At 36.8% G+C, this 21,468-nt stretch overlaps 1 protein-coding gene across 1 annotated transcript in view; it reads right to left on the bottom strand.

Moving 5' to 3' along the window:
• The window catches only part of CDIN1 (CDAN1 interacting nuclease 1), a 217,189-nt gene that overhangs the window by 195,208 nt on the left and 513 nt on the right, over positions 1 to 21,468 (bottom strand). The gene's annotated exons all lie outside the window — the stretch shown is intronic.

The following is a 21,468-nucleotide window of genomic DNA, read 5'->3' on the forward strand; positions in this document are numbered from 1 at the left end:
TTCTGCAGTTGGTAGAGCTCATTGGCGTCATGTACCAGGCAGGACGTGAGGATTTTCTTCAGAGTTAGGAGTTCCAGCCCCAGAGAAAGCCAAAACCAAAAGCCTGATGGAGATGGTTAGGATAAAGTATCTTAACCTGAAGAAAAAGTTCAAGACTTTCTGCTTTGGAAATTGCCATACTATTTGAGATATTATGGCAGGTTGAAAAAACAAAAAGAGCCCTCCAGAAACCACCCAGGCAGTTCCTGGGGTGAATACCCTATAGCTGCCCAGTTGTAAATCCCCCAAAGAGAAAGTTCACTGAGGTTTAAAAACAGGGGGCAGATCACTTCAGGAGATCCAGTTTTGCAGAAAGATCATGTCAAAAATCATAAAGGCACCTATTTCACATGGTCCAGGTGGGTACGAATTGTACTCGTCTCCACCTGAATCATGTGAGCTTCATGGCTAAGTTATGAAAAGAAAATGGGGAATAAAAAAAGAAAAAGGTGAAATCTCCAATTACAGGTCTGTCTTGATTCCAGCTACCACAGTTTCACACAAAGACCCCCTTTCATTCGAAGTTATGTTGTCCTCAGGGGTAGGACTCTTAAACATGGTACCTAGTGTTAACCCCTGATGAAACCCCAGTTGGTAAGGTCATTCACATTCTAAAAGGGAAACTACTCCTCACACCATGGAATGTTAGTATTCCACAATAACTTGCAGTTGAGTAAATGCTGAAAAGGACCTTCTGACCATTTATGTTTGGGGCATCAAAACACTGTAGCATTGCTTCCTAAAAATAATAGAAAGTAAGTACTTTGAACCACATGAAGCATATCTACTGGCTGTCCCTCAAGAATAAAAGTCAGTAACTGAGTTAGAATTAACAACTGAAATTGGAAGAAAAAAAAAAAAAAAAAGATCAAAAACTCTATCTATAAATGTTAATAGGTCAGAATTCTTCCAGGGTTGAATTTCACCCAGGTTTATATCAAAGCTTTAGAAATTAGTGGAAACAATATTTAGATGGAAATCCTAACACCAGTAATAGTTCTTTTGGTATAAACGGCACCACAGTTAATATCTTTGGCACAGTTAATATCGGAGGCTGAGGCGGACTAAACCAAACACAACTCCGAAAGATTATAGCCTACTCATCAATCGCCCACATAGGATGAATAACAACTATCCTACTATATAACCCAACCCTGACTTTACTAAATTTACTAATCTATATCACAATAACTTTCACCATATTCACGTTACTCATCCAAAACTCAACCATCACTACACTATCACTATCCCAAACATGAAATATAATGCCCGTTATCACAACCCTCACCATACTCACCTTACTCTCCATAGGAGGACTCCCCCCACTTACAGGCTTCATACCCAAATGAATAATTATTCAAGAACTAACAAAAAACAACATTCTTGATATACCAACGTTCATAGCCATCACAGCACTACTCAACCTATATTTCTACATACGCCTCGCCTACTCCACAGCATTAACTCTATTTCCCTCTACAAACAACATAAAAATAAAATGACAATTTCACTCCACAAAACGAATAATCCTCCTACCAACAGCAATCGTATTATCCACAATACTCCAAATTTCTACTAAACCAAGCCATAAACAAATCTTCAACTGAAAAGCTCTGTCTACTCATTTATAATCTGTTACCTGGAAAAAAAGCAGAAGGTCTCTCTGGCCACCTAATCACCATATCAATGACACATGCCACAAGAGAGAAGCACTAGTTTATTTGATTGATCATGGTAGATAAACTCCAAATAACAGAGAAATTAACAAATGCTTGACATTTGCTCAACATCCATTATTCTGACACTGCTTGCAGAATTTCAAAGCCTGGGAGTATGCTTAATCAACATTCATATTCCCTCGTGAGCTACAGGCACCATATTGCACCCCGCCTTCATACTGATGAAAACTGCATATTGGCCATTTCCAAAATGTTCTGGGACTCCACACAGGGCCCCTTTTCTCTCTTGTTCCTGCTTTGCAGTTTTCTTTTAAACACTTCCAAGACAAAAGCATCTGCCAGTTTTTCTCTCTGGGGATGTATGCAAAATGAACTTAACAGTTTTAAGGCAGGAGTAACCCTCACATCTAAATTCATTCATAGGACAGAAAAGGGCCTAAGAGGCCTCTCCAGGGACAAAACCCTGCTGAAATTCTCCCCACACACAACAGTGGGAGCTTTATAAAATCTAAGTCCAGACAATTTCCAATTCAAATGCCCAACATAGCATGACCTTTGTCAGATCTCTGAGCCCAAGATGCACCCATGATTTTTTATTCTAACCAGCACAGACATTAGACAGGGCACTACTGCTAAGCAGGAGGTTCAATATTTGCATGCTCTTCTATTGTGAAAATGTAACAGTGACAGCACTGTGTCAAATTCTTTTCCCTCTAGAACTTTAACTCCATAGGAGAGGCATGGCTGACAGATGACTCCCCAACATCTGTGTTATGTACACTCCACAGCTGAGGAGCCCCAGATCACTGTCAGAACATCGCAGAGATGACCTGCGCCTTTCTTATGCCTTCTTCTTATCCCTGCCCCCGACCAAAATATACATACATTCATATATATATATATATATATATATCTACAATACAAATAGTGCAAGTTTTAACAAGTCAGATGAACATAATTTATAGTCATTAAACTGTTCATGTAGCAGCTCAACATATATTGTATAGATGTCCTATACCAAATAATTTATCAGACCTGAAACAGCGCACATCATATTGTTTTATTTAGTACACTTACTAAAATTTCATGGATCAAGCATCACTTCTGAAAGCACAGAGAAAGCACTAGAAAGTATTTATTCATCTCCCGTGATTTATTTTGATTACCCTTACAGCTACATGATAAAGTGGAACTCACAAAATTACAAGGTTAAGGTTTACATAGCCATTGCTTCATCTACTAAAATATAACAAATGGCTTCATGTCTGATGTATTTTACTTTCATTTAGTGTTAAGTAGTACACTAGGCTAAACACTTAGCTGCCTACTGAATATTTTAATATTTTTAAATAGGACTTAAACACTCTGACCAGGAAAGTGGGGGGCTTAAGAAACAATTGTAGAAAGAAGAGCAAGTTCTTTGTATGGTGCTAGACAGAACAATACTGGCCACAAAAGAAGAAACACGCTTCTAACTTTTCTTCTCAAAGGGATCATAAAAATAAGCACTGGCCTGCACTAGAAAGTTCACAAGAATTCACCAAATGCATTTAGGACCACGATACCATGCCAGGCACCAATGGGAGGAGTTGCAAGATAAAATCATAGCAAAACACAGGGCTCCTATCCTTAAGGGATTCACTATCAGTGAAATAGAAAGTAAAAGACAGTAATGTATACTTTCCAATGGTCAAAGAAAAACAAGTAAAAGTAACTACAGTGGTCAAAGAAAAATCTTAACCAATATTCAAATATTCAAGTGACCAAAAAGAAGGGAGGGTGGGGGAGGGATAGAGAAAGAGAGAATTAGACGATGGCACTTAAGACTCCTTTTCATCAATTTTCCTTTAAAATGTTTTATCTGGAGGCAGGTCTCCCAGATAAGGAAGATGAGATGAAAAGGGTGATAAAAGATCAGAAGTGGGAGATGAAGCTCAAAGTCGAAAAGGTCAATATAACTTTTCAAGAAAAACACGAAAGTTTGTTGGCCTCATCATTTTTGAGAAAAACCATTAAAAACTTTATCAGATCAACTGCCTTGGGAAAGAATACTAAGGGGGAAAAAAAACAACTTTCAATTTCCAATGAACTATTTTGTTTAAAATGATGCAATAAAAGTGAGATGAAGATAAGACAAGGAAAAGATCTTTCTTAGGAACTAATTCTGTTTATGAGTGATAACTGTCCCAAGATACCTACAAAATAATAACCTTCCCACAGGTATCACTCTCACGTACCCAAAGAGACTCCATATGTTTCAAGGTGCAGACACTGCAGTACAGAAGGAAGGCTTAAGCTTCTCAAAAACTTTGCTTCACCATCATATAACAGGAAAGCTGACAGTCAATGAGATACTTCAGGTGGAGCAAGAAAATCATGAAGCCATATTATATTGTACTGCAAGTTAGGCAGCAGAGTGACTTTAGATGAATAACAGGTTACTGAAGTGTCTATCATACTGCACCCTCAGAAAGGAAAGATAAAGACTATGAAGTCAAATAGAGTTCAATATAAAAACAGTAAAGTTCCAATCTCCCCAAAGAAAAGAACTAAAAATAGGAAAATAATCTTGCTCAGTTTAATACATAATGATAATGGCACCTGAAAATTCCTTGTAAAGAACAATTTAACCCTTGCAGCTTCATGTCACAGCAAAATCACTTTACCCATATTGAAGGGGTCATGCAAAGATGAGCACCAGTATTAACAGACAGCCTTAAACGCTGGGGTTTCTGGGGGGTTGCGCCTCAAAAATATTCAACAACAGTTAATTGAGAGCATTGAAGAAAAGAATGAGTTTGTTGCAAACTCTTGCTGGGACCCCTATCATCACCATCAGTCTGGCATTTTATTTCTAAACAAGAAATACATTTTACCTGTCTGAGATTATTTTCTGGTTACAAGCCAACCATTATGAACCTTTCAGTGAATCGCTGAATAGGGCACTTAAAGGGATAAACAATTATAAAAATAACTGTCACAAGTGCATACATTTTATTTTATTTAGTGATGTAATAAGCTTAGGGGCATATATCAGGTCCAAAATGGTCTTGGTCATTAAGTTAAGCAATAAATCATAGGTCTTGCCAACAACGACAGCAAACAGATGCTAACAAGGAAATGTATTATTTAATATTGCCACATGTTATAAAAATGTAAGTGTGTTTAAGACATGTCTTAAATTTTTATAATAATATGCATTTAATACATTACTATTTGACACATGAAGGAATCAGATTTATAGGTCCCATTCTGTACCTTCTTCTTCTGTGAACATGAGAGCATATTCTGGATTTTTTTTCTTTTTTTTTTGAAACAAGAGGGGAAACCTTTAAAGTGCATGCTTGCAACAATATCTAATTGGTTGTCTTGCTGTTTTGTAGTAAATAATGTCAACACTGAAACTCATTAAAAAGAAGAAACCTATGAACTTTTCCAGGACAGAAAAACCGACCATTTTTAAATCACAATTTTTAAAGAAGCCTTATAGTCTAAGAAAGTATAAGAGCACTTTTTAATCAAGTTGCCAACCAATTTTTTTCACATTCATTTTGAGCACAATCCCAGACAAAAATATACTAACTTGATTAACAAGTTCAACAAAAATGTGGAAGCCACCTAGCTAAGAAAAATCCTACTTTATATCTTCATGCAAAAATCCTAAGAATCAAACAGTATCTCGAAAACACAAACTCATTTAAAACTGAGTCTCTCTTCAAAATATGTCAAGCTGTAATATTCCCTTAATATTCCTTTCCGATCAGTAGGCTTACATATCTTAGCAGCAGGTTCAACCCTCCTAGTGAAAGGACTTGGGAGGGAAGGAAGGAATTAGGGCCCAAGGAACTTATGTAAAACCTCTTTAAAAAAAAAAAAAAAAAGAGCTTTTTAAACATCAACAAGATGCCAACACTGCTAAAAGCATTTCTCATTTGCACACTATTTTGTTTGAGTGTCCTTTTCAATCAACTCTCCTAACTGCCAGTATGGTCTTCCCGCTTTCTTGTGTAGACAAGAGTCCATGCCTTAGAACACTTGAAGAAGCAGTGCTTGGAATATGGAAACTAAATTTTCTTCATTAAATCTACTGAAGCAGATATTAAAAATGCATTTAATATACTGGCGATGGTCTGTGGGCACCGCTGACTGTGACAGGCCAGTTACTGATGATGTGCCATCAGATGGCCTTCTCAGCAGGCGCCTGGGTCTCAGGCTGCTGAAGGACAGCAATATCTTCCCTCGTGTGTAAGCTCTATTCATCTCCCAAGTATTTACTAAATCACAGGCCTCTGCACACATAGCCCACGTTTCAGCGTATGCTAACAAATGATGGATGGCCTCATCAATTCGTTATGTCCTGAAAGCATGGTTTCCTGCCATTCCAATCACCAAACCTCAGTGCTCCAGAGCTGATCAGTCCTGGGGAATATATTTTGCAGGCTCGATTAAAAGAGTAGAAGTTCTTTCCATTAGAGTCTCTGACACTCTCCCCCAACTGTTTGTTGTTTCAACCAATTATTTGGGTAGAATAATCATTAAGCATTCAGACAATATAACGCTGGCAGGTTTTTTCCTGATGTTTGCTAAGGTGCAGTTTCATCTAGGACAAAACCGTTGAGCTACTCACTAGTAAAATTTATGTTTTAAAACATTTTTTCCTTCTATGCACAGCAGGCAAAACCTTAAAAATAGTTTATAGCATATTATAATGTAAATGCATTAGCAGATGCATTTCAAAGAAACTATCAAGGGAATAACCTGTCTCTAAATCATCTAAACCTTTTAAGACAATAATTCATGAGAGTTCTCTTAATTATAATCTAGATAAAGGTACAAAGTACTTAAAAATTCTTCTGACAGTTCCAAAGTTAGATGACAAAAGTTCAACTTGTCAAAGAAATAAACCCTCTTAAAAGACGATGTATTTTCAGTTCCAAGGTTATATATGTCAGTTGTCTTTTCTATAAGCCATAAGAACATTTTTATTTTTAGCTAAGGCTTATCTACAGAATGGAAAATAATAGCACACTCATGCCTTTCACTCAGAAACAGTAAACTTTATAAAAACAGACAAACTTACCACAGCTAAACAGATAGCTGAGCTTTGAGGAAATGGAACGACATTAAAAAGCTAAACAACTTGCTATAAATAAGCTCCTGGAAATGCTAAAAATTAAAAACAAAAAACTGCCAGACTCCTGTTTAGCCAATAGCTACATAGGCTCTGAAGTACCCACAATCAGCATAAGTTCTGCCACGTTGCCCTGCCATTCACCTCAACCTTGACCTCAAGATTAAGCTCACTTTTATTGTGCACAAAGGTCACCTGTATTAGGTCAAAATTCAAAGTCCCTTGTCAGAAAAGGTTGATATATTCCAACCTTTCCTTCTCCATGCATCAAATTTTTCATGGTAAAGTCATATTCAGCAGACAGTATATTCAGCAATTTATTGTGCCACTGTAATACAGTGCAGAATACAATTGTTCAAAAAGCTATCACATGAATAAAATACTTTTCATGAAAATGTACCAAACCTAGTCTCCTTACACACCTCTAACATGAAAACTAACTGAATCTTGTTTTTACAGTTCACAAGAGTTATAGGGCAAATAACTGTCCTCAAAATACAATCTATAGTATAGTTATGACTTTTATTTCCATAATCTTTGGCTACAGGCAACTATTTTTCAGAGTGTTGCTCAAAGTTTTTAAGTATAATTTTTTTTAAAGCATGAAGATCTCTAACCAGTTTTAATACTTTTATTCCAATCTGGCCTAAGCTGCTTAAGTGAAGTAGGTCTAAAGCTGAAAGCCTCTCCGACCTAGAACTTAGAGGAAGATATGCTCTATAATAAAATAGAAAAGGAAGGGCAAAAATTACTGTATTGTCCAACTCATTATTATTGCAACTATATGATCAGCAGAACTGCACAAATAAGATAAATTAAGCAAATTCTTTGCAGGCAGCATTCTAGAATACACTGTAATTAAAAATAAGCAAAGCCTTAAGGAACAATAAATCTATTTTCTTTTTAAAAGATTCTGCAATTTCTTTGTGTTTACCATAAGGTCTTTTTCATAATCAGTATTAGCACCATGAATAGATCTTAAGATTGTTTAAAAACACTAGTTCTTTAAATTAACTTTTTAAAATTTTTATTTATTTGTTTATTTTTATTTTTGGCTTCACTGGGTCTTCATAGCTGCGTGCGGGCTTTCTCTAGTTGGGGCGAGCAGTGGCTTACTCTTCATTGCAGTGCGCAAGCTTCTCCTTGTGGTGGCTTCTCTTGTTGCAAAGCACGGGCTCTAGGCGCGCGGGCTTCAGTAGTTGCGGCACAGGGGCTTAGTTGCGCCTCGGCATGTGGGATGTTCCCGGACCAGGGATCAAACCCGTGTCCCCTGCATTGGCAGGTGGATTCTTAACCACTGGAGCACCAGGGAAGTCCCCAAATTTATTAATCTTTATATTAAACACTAAAATCAATGTTCACACTCGTGTGATGCTGTGTGATATCCAACAAACTCTCCATGCCCTGGAAGACTGACTTGAACTTATATAACTACTGGACTCAAACTACTTCCTGGTGCAGAACCCTCACTCCAAAACTGGTATTCACCCAAATATCTTTCATAAATTCATAACCACCTTGTTATCAAGGTGAGGCAAGAATATAAAAGAGCTTCCAGAATATGCGGGGGCGGGGGAGTTGCATCTGAGAAAAGTAATTAGACAAGAACATACTTTAGAATTCTCAGGTTTTAACATTCCCACTAATTCTGTCTTAGGCAGCGATCATGTTACATAACCATTTTCTATCCTGGGGTGGGGAGTGGGGGGAATCAATCTAAACCTTGATATGCCCATTTGTCATCAACATAAAAGCACATCGTGGGGGCTTCCCTGGTGGCGCAGTGGTTGAGAGTCCGCCTGCCGATGCAGGGGACACGGGGTCGTGCCCCGGTCCGGGAGGATCCCACATGCCGCGGAGCGGCTGGGCCCGTGAGCCATGGCCGCTGCGCCTGCGGGTCCGGAGCCTGTGCTCCGGAACGGGAGAGGCCACAATAGTGAGAGGCTCGCGTACCGCAAAAAAAAAAAAAAGCATATGCAGTGAGACACCTTTTGCTTTTATCTTTGTTGTTGCAAAAATAATACATAGTCACGTTTAAAAAAGTCAGTATCATCTAAAGACTATATTTTCACCATAATTTGCTAAAAGCAGGTCTCCTATTACCCAGGGGGTTAAAGAAAAACAGTTTGGAAACCTAGAAAATAAAGAGGCTCGTTTAGGTAAAATCTTTTCAGTTCTAACACTGAGTCTATTATAAGCATAGATACCATCGCAACAAGCATCCTTAAATCAACAACGGTAACAATAACAGCAGCAGCAAAATTAATTTGACACAGTATCAGGAACTATGCTAATCATTTTCTATGTACTATCTTATGTCAAGTTCATAACAATCCCATTTTATAAACAAAGGACACTGAGGCACCAAGAGGTCACCTGGCAAGTAAGTCATGAAGCCGGAATTCATATGTCTATTTCCAGAACCAAGTTCTTTAAACCAATATAAAAAACTGCCTCTACAACAAAAAACTGAATGACTTCCTGGAGTTCACAGTAATAGGGTTTTGCTTCCTATCGATTTATACAATAATTAACCATAAGCAGAGAGAGCTAAATAAACCACCCAAGGTCAATCACAAGCCATGGCAACTCTGCCAAACTCAATACCACTTGGCCAGCCCACCAGTGTGGGCCCATCCCCACAGAGAATTCCACTTGACATTCTAAAATTCACATATGCTTGGCTAATATTGTTAATTTTATTGTCCACTTCTGTTTTAGCTGTATGTTGCCATATTATTTTATTACTGATACTTTGGATGTAGAAAAGAAATACTCACAGCTGAACATGTGACAATTAAGTCTTTACAAAATTGTACTAAATCACATGGTAATCAATTGGCTATCTCCCAATCTTTTTTCATTACCATTGCAGAGATACTTTATTTTTTTTTTTTTATATTGGAGTAACTGCCAAGGGAAGATGTAACAACTAAGTTTGAAGTTTGTCTTAAAATAATTTCTGACATGATAAACCCTCAGGTATACCACTGGAGCATTTCTAAATTCCTAAAGAGTGAATAATCACTAAATTTAGCCAATGAATCTACTCTTAAAGGGATTAATTTTCCTAAATGAGACATGTATATAGCTTTTGTTTTTTAACTAAGCAGCATTTTCCTCAGGTCAGTTCAATCAAATGTCCATTATGATATGTTTCATAACACCGACAATATACTAGGTACTGAATGGAATTCTAGTTCCCACAATAACCATAGTGGGGGAAAAAAATATGTATCTTCTCTCTGACCAAAAAAAAAAAAAAAAAGCCGGGGGTGTGGGGGAAGAAAGCCCAACTCACAAAAATATTTTAATTTCTAAGAATAAATGAGGTACAGATATATGTGTTATGAGCCCTTTCTAGGAAAAAAGCTATGCTGATGGTATACAATGGCTCAGGGGCTTAAGAAATGCCTTTGGTGGGAGTGGGGAGGGACAGGGGAGCCGAGGTTTGTAGCATGGGCCAATTTCTGTGGTGTAAACACTCCCACTGTGGCTGATTTTAAGCTACTGATGTGAGGTCACAGTGTGTAGAGTGGGGAAAAGATGCTTCCGATCAGCTCTCACAAGCTGGAAAGAGCCAGCTCCAGCTCCCATGGGCTGTAGGCCAAATTCAGCCCACAGACTTGTTCTGTTTGGCCAGGAAAATGTTGGCCCACACACTGTTTTTCAAAATTCAAACAAATTGACAACATTTAAAATTCAGGATTTTTTTTTCTGAAAAAATCAGATCTAGAGCTGCTTTCTAGAGAATAGAAGACCTGGCAGCCCTGGGCCCACATTCCAGCACGGCAACAGATGGCTGGCATAAGGTTGCAGCTGCCCTGCCCCTGCACACAACTGTCTTTTCACTTTGCCATGATCCCAACCAGGCCAGCTCCATTCCTTCACTCCTCGCTGATACCAGCCTGGCCCCTAGACTCCTAGGGCATTCGGTGATCTTTAATTAAAGAGCATGAAGGGAGAGTTTTGCCTTCAAATGTGTAACTTTGGTCAAATCCTCCCTCAGTTTATGCCCCTCTAACACTAACCATTTGACTAGATGCTCTCTAGTCACTCTCTCAGTCCAACACTCTCCAAGTCACTGAATCTGAAATCATGAGAGAGGTATGCAGGTCCCTCTGGAGAAGTTTTTGTGATCAGCATATGAACAGCTCCAAACATGCCCACCAAAGTGCAAATAAAAATTTTAAATGTTATGAACTGGAGGTTAAATGTATTTTTACCTTAATATATATTTTAGCTGGCCTCAGGAAATAAGAATTTAGATAATGTTAATTTTGTCAGTTAACAAATGATGTTTGTGAGCTATTTGTTACATCTAGGCTCTAGGGGTCTGTGGGGTTTTTAATGCTATACAACCAAGAGTCTCTTATATATCCCCAGTCCATTTACTATTTTAGCTAAATGGGGCTTGAATACTTCCCTACCAGTATTATCAGCAAAAACAAATAGCAGTGTAATATACCTTAAGCAAAAGATGATATCAGCTTGGAAGAGTTGTAGACAGAAACGAAAAATCGAAAAAAATAAATTGCCGGTCTAATTTCATGTGTGATTGTAGTAAGATGCATTTAAATGATGCTTTGCTTTCCCACATCCCATCTATAAAGGAGGCCACCTACAAAGAGCCTTATTCCCCCACAAGTCTTAGACACCATCTCACAAGTTATGGAATCTTAGGGGGCTAAGGTGTGGCATAGGCATTAGTGACAAACCACAAGGTAGTTTCACCCTGCATTTCTATTCACCCTAAAGTTGAAGTTGGGTACCCACAGCATTCTTGGATGAAACATACCCAGTTCTGAGTATTTGAGATTGATCACAAATATCCATGACAAATGCTAATTCATAAACTTGCTGAGGGTAAATCTGAATCTTCCATACCCCTAGGCTGATGTGGGGAGCAGCAAGTCAATTAGCTGAGAAATTAGTTTAACTTTGGTTAAAAAGTGCATCAAACTTTGTAGACCTTTGCCATCCTATATAGTGCTGGCTGCATATTTGAGGATTTTCAACAGCCGTAAGCGATAACCCTTGTAAATATCAAGGGTCTGCTATGCCTCCTATCTCCTAAAACAGGATAAATATAAGATCAGAGTTTATATCTCATCCTTTCCAGGGCCTAAAGCAAAGGACAGGTCTAACAATAACCAAAAGATTAAAAAATATGTGAGTTATGTTAGAGAGGGTGAAAATGCACCATCTATTTTAAGTCTCAGTCTTGTATATGACTACTGCTCCCAGGACACCTCAGAAAAAGCCTGAGCTTCACACAGAATTGCTCCATTTCACGTGAGTCAGCATTCAGTCAAGGAAAAGACCCAGTGCTTACGTACTTTACTGAACAACAGTATCAAGAGACATGAATCCACCTTACTTTTTCCTCTACTTGCATTGCTTTGTTTCAAAATATTTATTCCCATAGTGTTGAAGCTATTTCTCTAAGTTTAACAGGTTTCAAACATTTTTAGCAGCTGAATCTCAATATTTAAAACACATAAAAGAAATAAGCCCTGAGATATTTTAACATTTTACTTTGGATGGAAAATTGCAGAGCTCTCGGTTTCCTCAGTGAGACTGTAGGTTTTATCAGGTCACAGTTGGAACACCACACTAGGCTAAAAAATGAAAACAAAAAAACTTATTTGCTGTCTTGAAGGAACAGAAAAGATCACCTCTCAGTCAAGAGAAGGCACTTGAAAAAGCTGACATTGTCAACTGTATCACTGTTCTTTGGCAAGAAGGAAGCTTTGGTTTATAAGTAAGAATTATTAACTCTTACATACATTATCAAGATGCCTCCTGAAAGGCTGGGATGGAGAGAAGAAAGAAAAGTAGAGGCAGGTGTTAGTTCCCCAAAGTGGCCCAGGAAAGGGCTGGATTCATGACCAGCCGTGCACCATTATTAGTCCATCATGCACAGACTGCTCCATGCTGGTTTCAAACCTATGGACTGAATCATCCTGGATCCAGTTGTCTGTTTGCTCCCCTAAGAAATGGAGACTTGTCATTCAGTAAGAAGTTGTAACCAAGCACATTTCCAGAGTTCATCATATACCAGCTCACCACAGAAGCAATTTGAAAGCAGAATGTCTAAACAAACACCTGAAGACACTTCCCACCAAGAAAAAGACAACTGAAAATAAAAGGAAGGAAAATTTATTCTTTACCCAGCTCCCATATGATTTTCATTCCAGTATATGACTTTTAAGGTCACTTTTCATACCTACTCTGAAAAAGGACTTTTATATTGCTTGATTGCTTTTTTTAAGGAAAATTGAACCTATATGGCAAAATTGCACAAAATGTGTAATAAAAACATAACGGTAAATTCAGTCAACATTTGTTGAAAGTCAAATTATAAAATATTATCACCCTATATATCTATTGAACATTTTTCTCCTAGGGGAATATATAATTCCTCTTTATTGTACCAGCAAACATTCCGGGATGGGTTATTACTTAGTTGACTAAAGTTTGATGCCTGAATATAGACTTAAAAATGAAGTCAATAATCTAATAACATAAAAGTCTCCCCCTCAAACTAATAAGAAATATTGTCAGCATATAGGTTTTTCTCAGGATAACACTATCTGAGGTTTTCGTCAAATATTCCTTTGCAGGAATTCAAGCTCATTTCACTTTTACAACTATGCAAATGCCAAGGGGCACAAACATCTGATAAAAGCTAAGCACTTCTTTCAGAAAGTGAAGATGCCATATACTTAAGAAAATAACCTTCCAGGAGAGTCTTTAAAGCTAGGCTACAATGCAGCAACAAAATAAAAACCTGAAATCTCACAGAGTAAAACAGCATATTTTAAAAGATGACTAAAGGAAATATATGAAATAATCATATTCTTAGGCCAATTTTTAGACCAATTTCTTTTCCAATTTGCACTAATGATCAATACAGAAGTACTCCTAGGTGTATTTCCTAAGTATACGAGTAATATTTTTGAAGGGCATATAAATTAATTATATTTCTTTGGCAAAAATACCAAAAGAATTTCCAGTTCAATAATAGGCTGACTTTTCCTCCCTTTATGAGCTATTCTCACTCATGATTCTGGAACTCAGGTCCACGATAACATTAGCATAGAAAATTGACCAGCAACTGAGTACCAACCTTCAATTCAATTGAGAGAACAAGGCCAAGAGAAATAACCTTCCAATTTTAGTAAACCACGCCCTACAGTATTAATTATATGGGCAATGTGCTACTATTATTCTAAAAAATCAGTGACTCTAGGTTTAAAAGTTTGTTTTTTTTTAAATGGCATTATATATTGCTATGAAAGAGTTAAGGCAAGTTTCTGATATCTGGGCCATATTCAACTAATGATCAAAATCTGTGTATTCACAGCCATACAATCAACTGATCCATATCAAAGCAAATTTGTGTCTTCTATGTTTCAAAGGTTACTACTCAGACATTTCTTCTACTGTAGGCCATTTACTAAATTCTAATAATAACAGTAATGGTATTTACCACCCATTAAATACTTACCAGGACCTCTACACCGTACTAAGTGTTTTACATGCCTTATTTCACTTAATCCTCACAACAGCCTTAAGGAACTGAAGAGCAAGGGGCAATAGAGCAAGAGGAAGAATCTGGAGTCAGACTCTGCCTGGGTTTGAATCCTGTTTCTCCTACTTACTGGCTGTGGAGCTTCATCCCTCCTTTTACAGATGAGGCAACTATGACTCAGATAAAAAGAGGCAGAGCCAAGTCATTTCCCAGGAACAAATGGTTAAGGAAGCAGAAACAATGAAATACAAGATTTCCTATGGGAAATGGGGACAGGTTAAAATGGATCTGGAGGTGGGCGGTGGGGGGGGCGTTCAAAAAAGGACAACTATAACCAATGGTAGCACCAAATGAAGCTAGGCCACCTTAAATGCAAAAGCTAAGGAAAATTGTTGTGCTTATCCCAAGCAGGTCCCTTCGCTACTCCACTCCTAGCCAGACTAGATCCCTAGGTCCACTGCCAAGAACTACTAAGTTCAATACTGGCAAATACACAGCAGAGCCAGCCTTACCTCCAGTTCTCAGAGTCAGGTGAAGACCTCAAGAAAACAAGCCGAGTGTATATCAGTTTAAGCACAGGGAGCCCAGCCAAATGAGTTTTTAGCTATTTCTTTTGAGATTTCTCTACGAACAGCCTCATAATAGTGAATGGTTGCCTATATTGTAAATGTTGCATACCAAGATAAAAAAAAATGCTTAGAAATGTGGAAGGCACCATTAGAAAAACCTATGCAAGGATTCCTAAGAGAAAAAAATACAGGAACAAGGTAAAGACACTTATTTGCTTAGAGATTTATGTTATCAAGAGTTTGACCTACAACTCATTAATATAGGCATAAATAGCAACCAAACTAATGCACAGCAAAGGAACTTGGAAAAATTAAATTGTGCCAAAGGGTTATTTGCCAACAAAAGAATTTCCAACAAAGTTATATCTCCTCTAAGAATCCGTTTTGACTAACCATATGTGAACTAACTGTACAACAAATCCTTTGGTTTCTAACATTCTATGATTCTAATAATTTATAGCTATTAGATGTGTCTTAAACTCTTTCCTCAGACTACAAGTTGTTCAAAATTAATTACTACATTATCCTTTCTGTTTTCTAAAAATTATCCAAATAGTGCCACAAACATAGTGAGCACACAGTGAGTTATTACAGACCAAATGCTGTAAGAGGTGAATAAACTGCAAGGACCAGTGAAAATCACGGGCTGACTGTAGGATGGATTGTTTCACATAAAATGGTGGTAGAGGATGATACTAGGTGACAGGGCACTCCAGTGAAAGTAATAGAAAATCACCGATAAGGGCTTCCCTGGTGGTGCAGTGGTTAAGAATCTGCCTGCCAATGGACACGGATTCGAGCCCTGGTCCAGTAAGATCCCACATGCTGCGGAGCAACTAAGCCTGTGAGCCACAACTACTGAAGCCCGCATGCCTAGGGCCCAGGCTCCACAACAAGAGAAGCCACTGCAATAAGAAGCCCGCGCACCACAACAAAGAGTAGCCCCCGCTCGCCACAACTAGAGAAAAGCCCGCATGCAGCAACAAAGAACCAATGCAGCAAAAAGTAAATAAATAAATTTATAAAAAAAGAAAAAAGAAAATCACCGATAGGCAAATACCCACAGTAACTATTTCATGCAAGAACCACTGATGGATGGTAAAATCAGAGCGAAAAAGTGTGAGGTGAGAAACTGGATATTTGCAAAGTCTCAAAGGATATCCCCACAAGGAAATTATTGGAAAGCGGACTTTACAGTGGAGAAACTTGGCAGACACCACCCCTTAACCAAGTGAATAATGTTAACCTCAGCAGTAATAAGACATACAAAGTCAGATCCCCCTTGATATGATGCCCTGAGAAAGGCACATCACTTCGGGGGTATTTATGCCAAAAATGTTTACCCTCCTCTGATCATGAGAAAACATTAAGCACAAACTTAGGGACATTCAACAAAATAACTGACCAGTATCCTTCAAAAATGTCAAGTTCATAAAAGACAAAAAAATATTAAGGAATAATCATAGCCTGGAGAAGACCTAAAAGAAGACATGACAACTAATCTAATGTGTGATCCTGAAATAGAAAAGAGACAGTCAAAAAACAAACAAACAAAAAAGAACAATAACAACAACAAAAAAAAAACTAGCAAAGTTCAAAACAGGTCTATTTGGCTTATATTGCATTAAAATCAATTTCCTGATTTTGACAATTGTATGTTGGTAAATTATTTGGCTGTATTGCATAAGATCAATTTCCTGATTTTGACAATTGTATGTTGGTTATGTAAAATGTTAACATTAGGGGAACCTGAGTGAAGGATATATGGTTAACATTTCTGCAACTTTTCTGTAAGTTAAAAATTTCAAAATAAGATATATATATATTTATACATCTTTAATATTTATATATATAAATAAAGAATGATATATAATCAGATATATATGTAGTGTTTGGGCAGGAAAATACAGTGTAAAATATGACCTGATAAGTAGCAGCTGAATGGGCTGGGGGCTTCTACCTGAATAAGGAAGTCCAGGAATAAGTTGGGAGATGCAAATCAATGATTATATCCTCAGCAAGTACTTAGATACAGTATTCCTATGTTTTGGGGGTCAAAGGGCCCATTTAATATAAAACTGCAAAACAGAATAGAATAGAATAAGGGTGAGTTTAGGAGTTGTAAAATATTAGACATCACAAAATTCTACTCCTTCATTTTAAGTGGGAGGATTGTGAGACCAGAGTGGTTAAGGTGATGGCCCAAGTTCAATGTAGCGACTTGGAAAAACAAAAATTTGTAATTTCAGTGAAAACAAATAGGCCATGGAGAAATGAGGCTAGCAAGTAGAAACCACAGTGTAAAACAAAAGTTAAGTTTGGGAAAAATGAAGCTATATATTCACCTTTGAGCATATACTAAAATAAACTGCAGCTAGAAAGATTATGGAATTAAAAATAAGAAAGAAAGCCATAAAGCACCTAGGAGAAAATTTAGGGGAAAGATTTATTTTTCATATCTTAGGACATGAAAGGACAAAAAAGGCATAAGTTTAAAGTTAAGAATATAAAAAAATAACAATATTTAAAAGCACAACAACTGGGAAAATATCTGCAACAAAAATATGACATGCAAAGCATCAACATCCTTAAGATATGCAGATCAATAAACAATAACAAATCAATAAACAGTAAGAGCAAATACTCCAATAGAAAATTAGGCAAAGGACACCAGGCAAGTAATTCAAGAGGAAGAAAATTAAATGGTTAATAAAAAATGTGGAAAATATACAATGCATTATAGTAAAAAAATGTAAATTATGAGATGTCATTCTTGATCCATCAAAGACTAAATGATGACTCTCTTCAACACTGACAAAAGTTGCAGAAACGAATACTGCCATGTGCTGTTGGTAATTGGATTAATACAATCTTTTTGATAGTAATTTGTCAATACACTTCAAAATCCTTCAAAACATAAATATCCTTTGGTTTGAAATAGCTAGTTGTTGTTAAAGTGTGGCCAATGGACCCCTGGAGTCCCTGAGACTCTCTCAGAAGTCTACAAGGTCAAAACTATTTTTATAGAAACAGTAAGACATGATTTGCCTTTTCCTCTGTGTGACATATGCACTGATGGTGCAAAAACAACGGTGGGCAAAACTGCCAGCTCCTGAGCACAAATCAAGACCTGGCACAACTGTCCTAGGAGTCACACACTTGCAGGAAGAAAGAAAGCCAGTTTCACATAAGAATATCTTAAGATTCACTTATTAATTTTATTAAATCTCAACCCCTGATACACATTCTTCTAACATTCTGTACAACGAACTAAGAAGTAAATGCAAAGCACGTCTACTGCATATCGAAGTATTATGACTGTCTCAAGGGAAAGCACTTGTATGACTGTTTGAGAGCTGAACTAGATGCCTTTTCCATGAAACACCATTTTTACTTGGATGAATGATGAACAAAGTATGAGTATTCAGATTTGGATATCTGGCAGACATTTTCTCAAAAATAAACAACATGAGCCTGTCACTTCAAGGGAAACAACTGATAGTATCTGTTGCCAACGAAAAAATTTGAGCTTTCAAGGGAAAATCAAATATTGGAAAACTCTGTATCCATCACCGTAAATGTAACAGCTTCACATCTTACAGACTTTTCTGATGAGATCAGTGGGTATACTAACAAATGTGATTTTTTTGATGCTGTATAATAAAAGGTGACAACATTTAGAAGACTTGCATAACTCATAACCAACATTTTGCAAATGAACAATGCATGATGATAAAAATCATGCATGGATAAAAGATCCACTCAAAGTTCAAGACTGGCCAAAAAGTTCTATAATACAGTTTCACATTCCACATTGCTATACAAAAATATACCCAATATACAAAAATATCCACAGTTATCTGAAAAGTCTATTAAATTACTCTTCCTTTTTCCAACTACATATTTGTCTGAGGCCAGAATTTCTTCACGTTCTTTAATCAAAACAGCATATCACAACAGGTTGATTGCAGAAGCAGATATGTCTTCCTTCTATTAAGGCAGATATTAAAGAGATTTGCAAAAGTGCAAAACAAGGCCATTTTTCTCACTAGCTTTTTGAAATGATGGTTATTAACCTTTAAAATTGGTTAAATTTAATAGGCTTATTATTATTTTAAAATAAATAAGCAATTTTTTAAATTTCTGTTTTAATTTATATTTTAATAAACATCAACAGACATAACCCATATAAACAAAAGTTTTCTGGGGTCCTCAATACTTTTTTAGAGTGTAAGGAGATCTGGAGACCAAAAAGTTTGAAACCTGCTGATATGGTCATTTCCAATTTCTAAGATTCTAAAGTAAGAAAATAAGCAAACTTGGCATAATATATGTACAGAAATAGAAAATTAGAAAAATAAAACTCTTGATGTCCAGCAATATGGAAATGGATGGTACAGCTAGAATGTGATATTATTAGTATTTGAAACAAATTATAAGGAATTTTTAAAGATGAGTAATACTCACTATATGTTAAGTGAGAAAAGCAAGATCTATAAACTACATTAGCAGAGAAAGTATCTCACTGAAAAAAAAAGACTAGAAATATTTTTTAAATATGTTAACAGAAATTTTTGGAGCTGTAGGATTATGAATAATTTTTATTTTCTTTACTGAGCATGTACTACTTTCAAAATCAGGAAAATAAAAAATTTTAGCAGCTTTTAAAAGCATTTCAGTACTTTGATTATTTTTAGAATTCAATTTAGGTGAACATCACACAAAAAATAATTGCTTCTGCTATTATTATTAATATTAACACTAATTAAGGCAGCTTAGTATAGAATTCTGACCTGAAAGTCATGAAACCTGTATTCTAAACACTGTTTAGCCATTCAATAACTCTAGGCTTTTGACAAGTCACTTAACCTCTTTGAGCCGCCAGAAATTATCTTTGAGGTCCTTACTTCACCAATTCTCTGGCAAAATGAACTATCAAATCTAAAGGTTGTTCAAGTCCTTTGCAAGAAACATCTAAAGTAAAACAGTGCTATGATGCAAACTGTGAGGCCAACTCCCAAATCACACTCTTTATGGAATTCCTACCGACGCTGCTAAATGGCTCTTTAATTCCTTCTGCAGATTGGTAGTGCAGCCTCTCTCAATAAAGTTTCTGGTAAATGAAGAGTTAGTTATACCCTGAATGGTATTTGGGAGAAGCAAAAAATATTTGGCCGTATTATGCATAAGAGAAAAAAGGGCATACGAGAATAAGCAAGGCAGCATGGTGCCCCAAATGAATGGAGTCTTTCTTACGTATACTTCATAAGTCCTTAATAACAGTAAAAGGAGGTTACCTCTAACGGAGAGGACAAGGTGTTTGCTATGGAAAAGAATGAAAGAAAAAAAATGAGGGAGAGAGAAAGAGAAGAGGGAAAGGAAAAGAAAGAGAAGCAAAAATACAGTGCTAATATAAGTACGTAACAAGAGCAGAATTATCTAAATGTGTGCTGTATCTTAAAATTGCCCAGAAAAATCTACCTATCCCCTTAGCTGACCAGCCTTCACCCTTCACTGTTCATTGGCAGAATTGGCAAAGAGTTAATGACAGAAAATTCAATTCCAATTTGTCAATTTTGTTCCTTGTTAGCAAGTCTGAAAAAAATCTTAAACTATAAAGGTTTAAATTAAATCTGGATAATATTAAAAAGAGATCCCTTCATTTTACAGATTAGGAAAACTGAGTCCTTCAAAAACAACTGAGATCATAAAAGACCTTCAATTTGTATTTTACTAATACCAATTATCCAATAATCTCTCTTTCCTCAAGAAAACACTTCCATGATGATGTCAAAGACAAGGAAGCTAATGGTGCTCAGTGCCACAAAGTAAAGTGGTATGAGTTTAGATTTGGTTTTGAAATAGAAGAAAGGTAAACGAACATTCTATACTTTTAACATGGCACGAATACAATAACCTGGTTGTTCTGGACTGGTTTTTTGTGTAATGCCAGGGGCTCAGTTTGCACATCTTTAAAATGAGGCAATCTATAGCATATAGTTGCTAAAGTCCCTTCTTAGTTGGAGAATCCTAAAAATCACTAAAAAAAAAAAAAAAGACACGCTTGGGGATGAGGGAAGTATGAAATACACCTGGTATGGCTGTTCAAATGACCAATCTTGACCCAACAGTGGAATCCATAGGGTACCAGTCTCTGACTGGCTTGAGAACACTTGCGGTCACTTCATTACAGTAGAGAGCCATAGTAAACTATAAGAGGCCCCTTTAGGCCTGTACTCCCCTGTTTGTTTCCAGAGGCCAACTGAAAAGGGTCCTCCATTTCCACCTTTTGAATCTACAATTCATATTTCCACTTTGAGAGGGCCCTGCTACCCATGATTCATTCCTAGTATCTGTCAACCCCTAGACATTTATGCAGCACCTACTAATATGCACCCATCACCTAGCAAAAACCAAGTTTTCAAAAAACATTTGTTGACTTGACGGGATTCGTCCATTAAGACTCTCCTGAGAAAAGCAGGTCAAAGAAGAAACCTTTTTCACCATTCCTGC

Source organism: Lipotes vexillifer, unplaced genomic scaffold, assembly GCF_000442215.2.
Source record: "Lipotes vexillifer unplaced genomic scaffold, Lipotes_vexillifer_v1.1 scaffold164, whole genome shotgun sequence".
NCBI classification, from domain to species: domain Eukaryota; kingdom Metazoa; phylum Chordata; class Mammalia; order Artiodactyla; family Lipotidae; genus Lipotes; species Lipotes vexillifer.